Source organism: Nycticebus coucang, chromosome 13 (assembly GCF_027406575.1).
Source record: "Nycticebus coucang isolate mNycCou1 chromosome 13, mNycCou1.pri, whole genome shotgun sequence".
Taxonomy (NCBI): Eukaryota; Metazoa; Chordata; class Mammalia; order Primates; family Lorisidae; genus Nycticebus; species Nycticebus coucang.
Window position 1 is genome coordinate 63,914,612 of NC_069792.1, and position 8,153 is coordinate 63,922,764.

At 41.5% G+C, this 8,153-nt stretch overlaps 1 pseudogene; it reads left to right on the forward strand.

Annotated features, from left to right (window-relative positions):
• Nucleotides 1–1,501: 1,501 nt before the first annotated feature.
• On the forward strand, nucleotides 1,502–5,601 carry LOC128563413 (transcription factor BTF3 homolog 4-like; annotated as a pseudogene).
• Nucleotides 5,602–8,153: the final 2,552 nt, after the last annotated feature.

Below are 8,153 nucleotides of genomic sequence, written 5' to 3' on the forward strand. Positions count from 1 at the left end.
TTGCCCAGGCTAGAGTGCCATGAGGTCTGCTTTTCTAACAGCAACCTCAAATTCCTGGGTTCAAGCGATCCTCCTTCTTCACCCTCCCAAGTAGCTAGGACTATAGGTGCCTGCCACCATGCCCAGATAATTTTTATATATTTTGTTTTTGAGACAGAGTCTCACTATGTTGCCCTCAGTAGAGTGCCAGGGTGTCACAGCTCACAGCAAACTCTTGGGCTTAAGTGATTCTCTTGCCTCAGCCTCCCAAGTAGCTGGCACAATGCCTGGCTATATTTTAGAGATGAGGTCTCGCTCTGGCTTAGGCTGGTCTCGAACTCGTGAGCTCAGGCAATCCACCCATTTTGGCTTCTCAGAGTACTAGGATTACAGGCATGAGCCACCACACCCCACCTAATTTTTCTATTTTTAGTAGAGACAGGGTCTTTTTCTTATTCAGGCTGGTTTCAAACTCCTGAGCTCAAGCAATCCTCCTGCCTGGGTCTTCCAAAGGGCTAGGATTATGGGTGTGAGCCACTGTGCTTGGACTCAGCTGTCTTTCTGTTGAGGGGATAGATGGATATATTCAGATTCTTCTCTAGCCTGATCCATCTTTTGACCCATTGTTTACCTGTATCAGATGTTTGCTCACTAGGATCTCTGATTGTAATCATGCTTTATTATCTGTCCCACCAGGGTAACGGACTCCAAGGCCCTATCTTATTAATCCTACAGTCTGCTCAACAGTCCTAACCAATCATCAGTTAAAAAGATGTAAAATTGGGTGGTTCTTGTGGCTCAAAGGGGTAGGGCGCCAGCCCCATATACCAGTGGTGGAGTGTTCAAATCCAGCTCTGGCCAAAAACTGCAAAAAAAGAAATGTAAAATCTTGGTAACAAATGATCAAGTTGTGTTCCTTCACTGTGTCTCAGTTTCTACACTTGCTCCCTGGGTTTTCTAAGCTAACATTTTGTCCTGTTGTATATGTTGAACATATAAAGGACTGTTTGCAAATAGTTGATTTGTTTCTAAAATAACCCAATTAACTGGAAGGAAAGACAGACTACAACATTAAAAACAGTTGTATTGTCTGAAAACTAATTGCAACTTAGATGAAAATTGTCTTTTCTAAAAAAAAAAAGCTTCTTTAAAATTTTGGAACAATTTAATATGGGGAAAGAAAGAAAAAGAAATTGAGAGAAGTAAGAAGAGAATTTTTTTCCTAGTTTTTGAGTTAAAACTTTTAGGGTGACATACATATTTTAATCTCTGATATTTTTCTTGCTATTCAGTGAAATGTACATTTGTTGTAATTTGATGACTCCTGAGTACTTTAAGTTTTAAACAAACTACCTTTTGCTGTGATGTCATTTTTGCAATTATGACTGTATTTTTCATCTGGCACAGCATTTCTTTCTTTCTTTTTTTTTTCTTGGCTTGAATTGTGATCAAGAAGCGGTAGAGTTAAAACCTTCAGGTCATACATGTGTATTGAAATGTGGATGAAGGTAAAAGGGCCCGAATGGTGGAAATGCAGCTGAGTGAGCATATCAAGGAGGGTGTGCTCCTAAGTGGCACCCCTGTGTCTGCTTGCTACCTGGTTAGGAAAGAGGTGAGTTGACTTGCTAGACGAGTCTAACAGAGACTACCACGAAGCTCTGAAATCGTGAGATAGCTCTCATGTCCTGTTCCCACAGGATGGCATTTGTCAGTAGAAAAGAAAAGGAAAAAAGTGCCAAGAAATTTACCTTTCAACAAAACTTAAAAAGGGGCACATGACCTTCATGTTTCGGCCTCAGTGCAGTGAGTTTCTGTGCAGTTGGCTGCTGTTTTGCATCTTTTAGCTTCAGCTGAAAGACTATATTCATAGTCTACATACCATGCTTCTGAGTCCTTGACGTTGAAAACCTCAGGTATCCCCATAGCATGATGCACTTACATGACTACTATCTGGACAGTCATTTTCAACAATCCAAAGGTATGATCAGTCCATTTGTTAAAGGAATACTAGCTTCATGAATTTTGGCTAGAGTGCAGTGGCGGCCTCTAATTCCTGGGTTTGAGCAATCCACCTGCCTCAGCCTCCTGAATAGCTGGGACTACAGGTGTGAGCCACTTCGCCTGCTTGGCTTTGCAAATTTTATTTTATTTTTTCCATTCTCTTTTATTTCATACACACCTAGTTACGAGTTGCACGATTCAAAAAATAAAAGCAGAGAAGAAAATAGGAAAGATTTTTGCAATGTGTGTATGAACAGGTGGAGACGCAGAGCAAGGAACCGGTGGATTGCGCGCACAGCTCTGGACAGCACTGTGCCCCCTCGGTGGGCAAAGATCCTGGGGGGCTGAGGAATGGAGGAGGCCTTAAACCCAGAACTCATCTCCAAACCCCTTCAATGCCTGGCAGGGATAGAATGGGGAAGCTGAGGAGGTTCAAACAAGGAGCAGCAAAAGGAAAAATGCAGTTAGTGGATACGAGAGAAGTGGGGTCATCATGGTAAGGGGACTACAAGGAAAAAGAAGGGGGCAGCAGAAGGATCTCCCTGAGACCCCCAGAAAGAAATGGGTCTGGGTTGCCTGTTAATTGTATATTAAATTGTGGGTGGGAGTTGGACAGAAAATATTTCAGCATATGATTCTCAGCCTGCACGAGAGAGGCCGAGGGCCTAAGCCAGGCCCTCATCAATGACAGTGGCACCCTTGCAAGCGGGAGTCCTCAGGTCCCTGTGCGGCCAGGTAGGGAGGCCCTGCAGCCCTTTGTCCCCTACCTTGCTACCTCATGTCCTTGCCATCACATTTCACAGGGAATCCTAGGATATGTGAGCCTTGTCCAGGGTGTGACATCCAAATGACATCTGCTCTAGGCCATTGTCTGAATCCCAAACAGTCCTCCCCATTTCCTGGACCCCTGGGTGCTGGGGGCATCTCTGATGTCTCCTGGCAGACTCCATCACCCATCGTAGAGCAGAAGATGACCATGGAGGATGAAGAAGACTGGCAGTTGCCTCCAGCTGCCTTGTGTCCCATGTTCCCAGTCATGTCGTTCCTTATCCGTAATTTGACCATGAAGCCCCCTGACATTCCCAGCATTCTGCATGGGGGAGCATGGCACGCTGTCATCTGGGTTTGCTAAGAAAGGGGCTATATCCAAGGCTGCCTACAGCACGTGGCTCTATGCTGACAGGATCCATCAGGAACATGAGAGCCTCAGGCTTCACGTTCCTCATGGAATGAGAACATCCTGATTTTAGCTCCAGGGGACTCCATATAGTCCAGTTATAGTTTTTATTCTCGCTAAAGGATCAGGGTTGTGACTAGGACACCAGGGTTGATTTGGGCTTGAGCTCTGCAGCCTCCCACACTGCCTCCTGCCTAGCTGCCACGTCAATACCCACCTCCCTCCCCAACCCTGGCCCACCCAGCCCCACTGGTTTTTATTCACTCATTGTCTTCCTCTTTCCAAACAAACAAACAAAAAAACCAAACAAACAGCAACAACAACAAAAAATCAACCAATTGCTGCCATAAAATCATCAGTTTGCCATCCCTAAGCATGTAACAGAAAGGGGAGCTATAGAGGGGTTGGCTTCACTCAGCCTGTGGACTAGTGAGTAATCCCTTTGGAAAATCATAGAAGACAAATCAAGGCCCGCTCAAATGGAATAATCAAGAGGTTGATCTTAGCTGTAAAATGTTTGCAGATTTCTGTGAATAGCTCAAATATGTCTGATTGACTCACTTACTAGCCTTTTTGTAATTATGTTGCAGGGAACATTTCTTCTTTTTCTTAGACATCATTTATTTCTATTGCTACTTTTTCATCACAGCAGGTAAAGCATTTGCTGAAAGTAAAAGGCTGGGTGCTCAAAGATCTGTTAACAGTGGTGAAGTAAGCGCTTTGACCAAGAATGCAGGGTTTCACATCTTCTGCGTTCCATGGGGACCAGTGGAAGAGTCTGAGGGATGGATGTGCATGATGTGTCATGCGAGCAGTGACAGGGGTTAACTGCACAGTCACTTACAGATAAAAGATAACCTCCAAAAGAGAGAAGAATCATGAAAGTAAGTATGACTAACTATTGTCATCACTTTTTAAAAATTTTCAGATTAAATGAGAGTACAAATTAGGTTACAATGTTTGCATTTGTTAGGTGAGATTCCTGTTACCCCCGGGTGTCCCCCACCCAGGAGGTGTGCCATATGCCCTTACCTTGTGCCCATTATGTAGGATCACACCAATCCCCCGCTCTCCTCCCCTCAACCCCCTCCTTCCTCCTCTCACTCTCCTCCTCCTCCTCCCATCGCTTCCCTCCCTCCTCCCCCTCTCCACAGCTTGAATGAAATTGAGATTTTCTCTTGAGTGGCATGTATCCGTCCATTTACTGGTTTCATATTAGCATTGAGTATATTGGATATTTGCTTTTCCATTCTTGTAATACTTTCATAAAGAGAATGTTCTCCACTCTATCCAGGTTAATACAAAAGATGTAACGTCTCCATCCTTTTATGGCTCAATAGTATTCCATGGTGTACATATGCCACAGTTTATTAATCCATTCATGGGGTCATGGGCACTTGGGTTATTTCCACATCTTGGAGATTGTATATTGAGCTGCAATGGACAATCTAGGGTGAGATTGCATATTGAGCTACAATAGACAATCCTTCTGATGAAATTATTTTTTCTTCTTGGTAGATGCCTAGTAAGGGGATGGTGGGATATAATGGAAGGTAAATATTTTGACTTCATCCTGCTTTCCGAAAAGGCTGTATTAGTTAGCAATCCCTATCATCACTCTTTATGTAATCAAATATCCTCAGGTAAAGATTGGAGTTCAGATTTAGATCGAAAATTTAGTTCTGTATCTTGTATAGTGAATTTTTTATTAATAGTCTGAACATCGGAGGCAGCCATCTTGCTTTTGCCACATGCTGGTGTTGAAGGACCATCCCTGGTTCGAATTTACCAACAGCATCAATCAAGAAAAGAGAAACTTCAGGCTTGGGTTCAAATAGGGGGCAGAGATACAGCTCACAGAAAGAAGAAGGTGGTACAGAGAACAGCTACAGTTGATGACAAAAAGCATCAGAGTTCTCTTAAAAAACCGGCTGTGAACAATATAACTGGTATTGAAGAGATGAACATGGTTGAAGATGATGGGACAGTTATTCATTTCAATAATCCCAAAATCCAAATTTCCCTCTCTGCTAACACCTTTGCAATTACTGGTCATGTAGAAGCTAAACCAATCACAAAAATGCTTCCTGGAATATCAAGTCAACTTGGTGCTGACAACTTAGCAAGCCTTAGGGAGTTAGCTGAATAGTTTCCACGGCAATTCTTTTTTTTTTTTTTTTTTTTGTAGAGACAGAGTCTCACTGTACCGCCCTCAGTGGAGTGCCGTGGCGTCACACGGCTCACAGCAACCTCTAACTCCTGGGCTTACGCGATTCTCTTGCCTCAGCCTCCCGAGCAGCTGGGACTACAGGCGCCCGCCATTCTTAAACATGGAAGTACAAAAACCAGAAAACATTGATGAGGAGGGTGATGTTCCAGACCTTGTAGAAAATTTTGATGAGGCATCAAAGAAAAAGTTAACTATTTTTTTTCCTGGTTTTTAGAAGCTGGCATGGACTAGATTTAACAAATCAGCTATGTGGTTCTATAATTTTACAGATGTGGAGAACATCATCTAAGTTCAGTAATATGAATATTTTGTATATTAATAATGCTGTTTGTTTAGCATTTTTCAGTTATTCGATTTTGTATTTTGCACTTCCTCCTAGGATCTATTCTCTTGGTCAAAATACGAAGTGTTGGTGCAAAAAAAAAGTCTGCAAATCTTTTCTATTAACAGAAGGAATAAAAAATTTTCCATTATAAATTTAAAGTAGAGATGTGCACATCTTCCATGATTCCTTTTCTCTGCCACCCTGTGGATTTTACTTAACACTGCAGTAGGAATGTTCAGAGGTGACTATGTCTACTGATGTCTACATTTTTTAATTTGTCTCATTTGAATTTTTTCTTTCTTTTTTTTTTTTGAGACGGAGTATCACTATGTCACCCTCAGTAGAGTGCTGTAGCGTCACAGCTCACAGCAACCTCAAACTCTTGGGCTTAAGCGATTCTCTTGCCTCAGCCTCCTGAGTAGCTGGGACTACAGGTGCCCACCACAACACCCGGCTATTTTTCTGTTGCAGTTGTCATTGTTGCTTAGCTGGCTCGGGCCAGGTTCGAACCCACCAGCCTCGGTGCATGTGGCCAGTGCTGTAACCACTGTGCTACGGGAGCCTCATTTGAATTTTTCAAAAAATTAACAGATCCATTTAACAAACCTTTTTCTAAAATTCAATTTTTAATTTTTAATTTTTTTGAGGCAGTCTTACTTTGTTGACCTGCATAGAGTGCAAGGGAGTCATAGCTCACAGCAACCTTAAACTCCTGGGCTCAAGCAATCCTCTTGCTTCAGCCTCCCAACTAACTGGGACCAGAAGCATGGGCCACCATGTCTGGCTAATTTTTCTATTTTTATTAGAGGCAGGGTTTCACACTTGCTCAGGCAGGTCTCAAACTCCTGAGCTCAAGCAGTCCACACTCCTCAGTGTCCCAGAGTGCTAAGATTACAGGCATGAGCCACCATGCCTGACCTAATAAACATTTTTAAACATCCACTACAGGTTAATAACAAAATTGCTAAAGACATCTGGGTCTCTTTTAAGAATTTTTTTTTTTCTGCATTGCTTGCAATGCTCACTAAAAAAAGAAAAGAAAGAAAAAAACCCCAGATTTTTTAAAAAGGAGTTTTTATTATTAAGTTATGTTTTACATAAGCTCATTTCTGTGAAGAAGTGGAATAGTCATATCTTGGCAAGAGTCTTGGTTAAGACCTCTATTTTTTTTAAATACAAAAGCTTATAAACCTGCAGGAAAGTTGAAAGAATTTTATAGCATGTAACCATACACTCATCACTCAGATTCTGCCATCAATATTTTACTTCACTTGTTTTGTCACTTGCCATCCATACACTATCCCTCTCTGTCCATTTGTGCTTTTTAGTGAATTTTAAATTATGTTACATTCATCAGTACACTTGTCCCAAAGGTCTTCACATGTGAGAGCTCAATATTTAGTTATTTTTCTTTTTTTTTTGAGGTAAAATTTGCATTTACAGTGAAATACACATAACAGTATCATTTGATTAATTTTGATCTCTTTTAATCTCCTATAAAATCTAGAACATTAACATTGCCCCAGAAAGTTTTTTCCTCCCCTGTCTCTGTCAATCTCTGCCCCACCCCTTCAGAGGTAGCCATTATTCTGATTTTACCCAGCATAGACTGGCTTTGTCTGCTCTAGAACTACACATAAATGAAACCATACAGCATGAACACTTTTGGTAAGGTTATTTCTACTCAGCAAATTTATTTTTCTTTGAGACAGAATTTCACCCTTGGTAGAGTGCCTTGGCATCATAGGTCACAGCAAACTCAAACTCTTGGACTCAAGCAATTCTCCTGCCTCAGCCTCCCAAGTAGCTGGGACTACAGGTGCCTACCACAATGCCTGGCTATTTTTTAGAGACAGGCTCTTGTACTTGCTCAGGCTGGTCTCGAACCTGTGAGCTCAGGCAATCCACCCTTCTCGACCTCCCAGAGTGCTAGGATTACAGGCATGAGCCACCATGCCCGGCCTCAGCAAAATGTTTTTAGTAACAAAACACAGAAAACTTAATACTTGGTACTCCCTTTAAGCTGTATTTTCTACTTGCTCTCTTCTTCCCAACTATTATCCTTGACTAATAAAATATACTTGTTTCCACACCGATCTTTACCAAGTACTTCCAAATAAATGTTAAATGAAAGGAAGTAAGTTACAGAAAGATATACACAATCGCTATGTAAATTTTTAAAATAAAAAATAAAATTACATCACATTTATTTAATTCTCACTACTAGGAATAATAATTCCCATTTTTCAGATAAAAAAAGAAACCAATTTGTCTTGGTCCCTGGAACTGGACACAAGTCTGCATCCTGACTCCAGCATACTTTTAAGTTTTCACATGATTTCCTTCCTCTACTAAAGTTTTATTAGCACAATGTTTTTGAAATCCATTCATGTTGTTGCTCGTATCAGACTTTCTTTCCTTTTTTACTGCTGACTAGAATT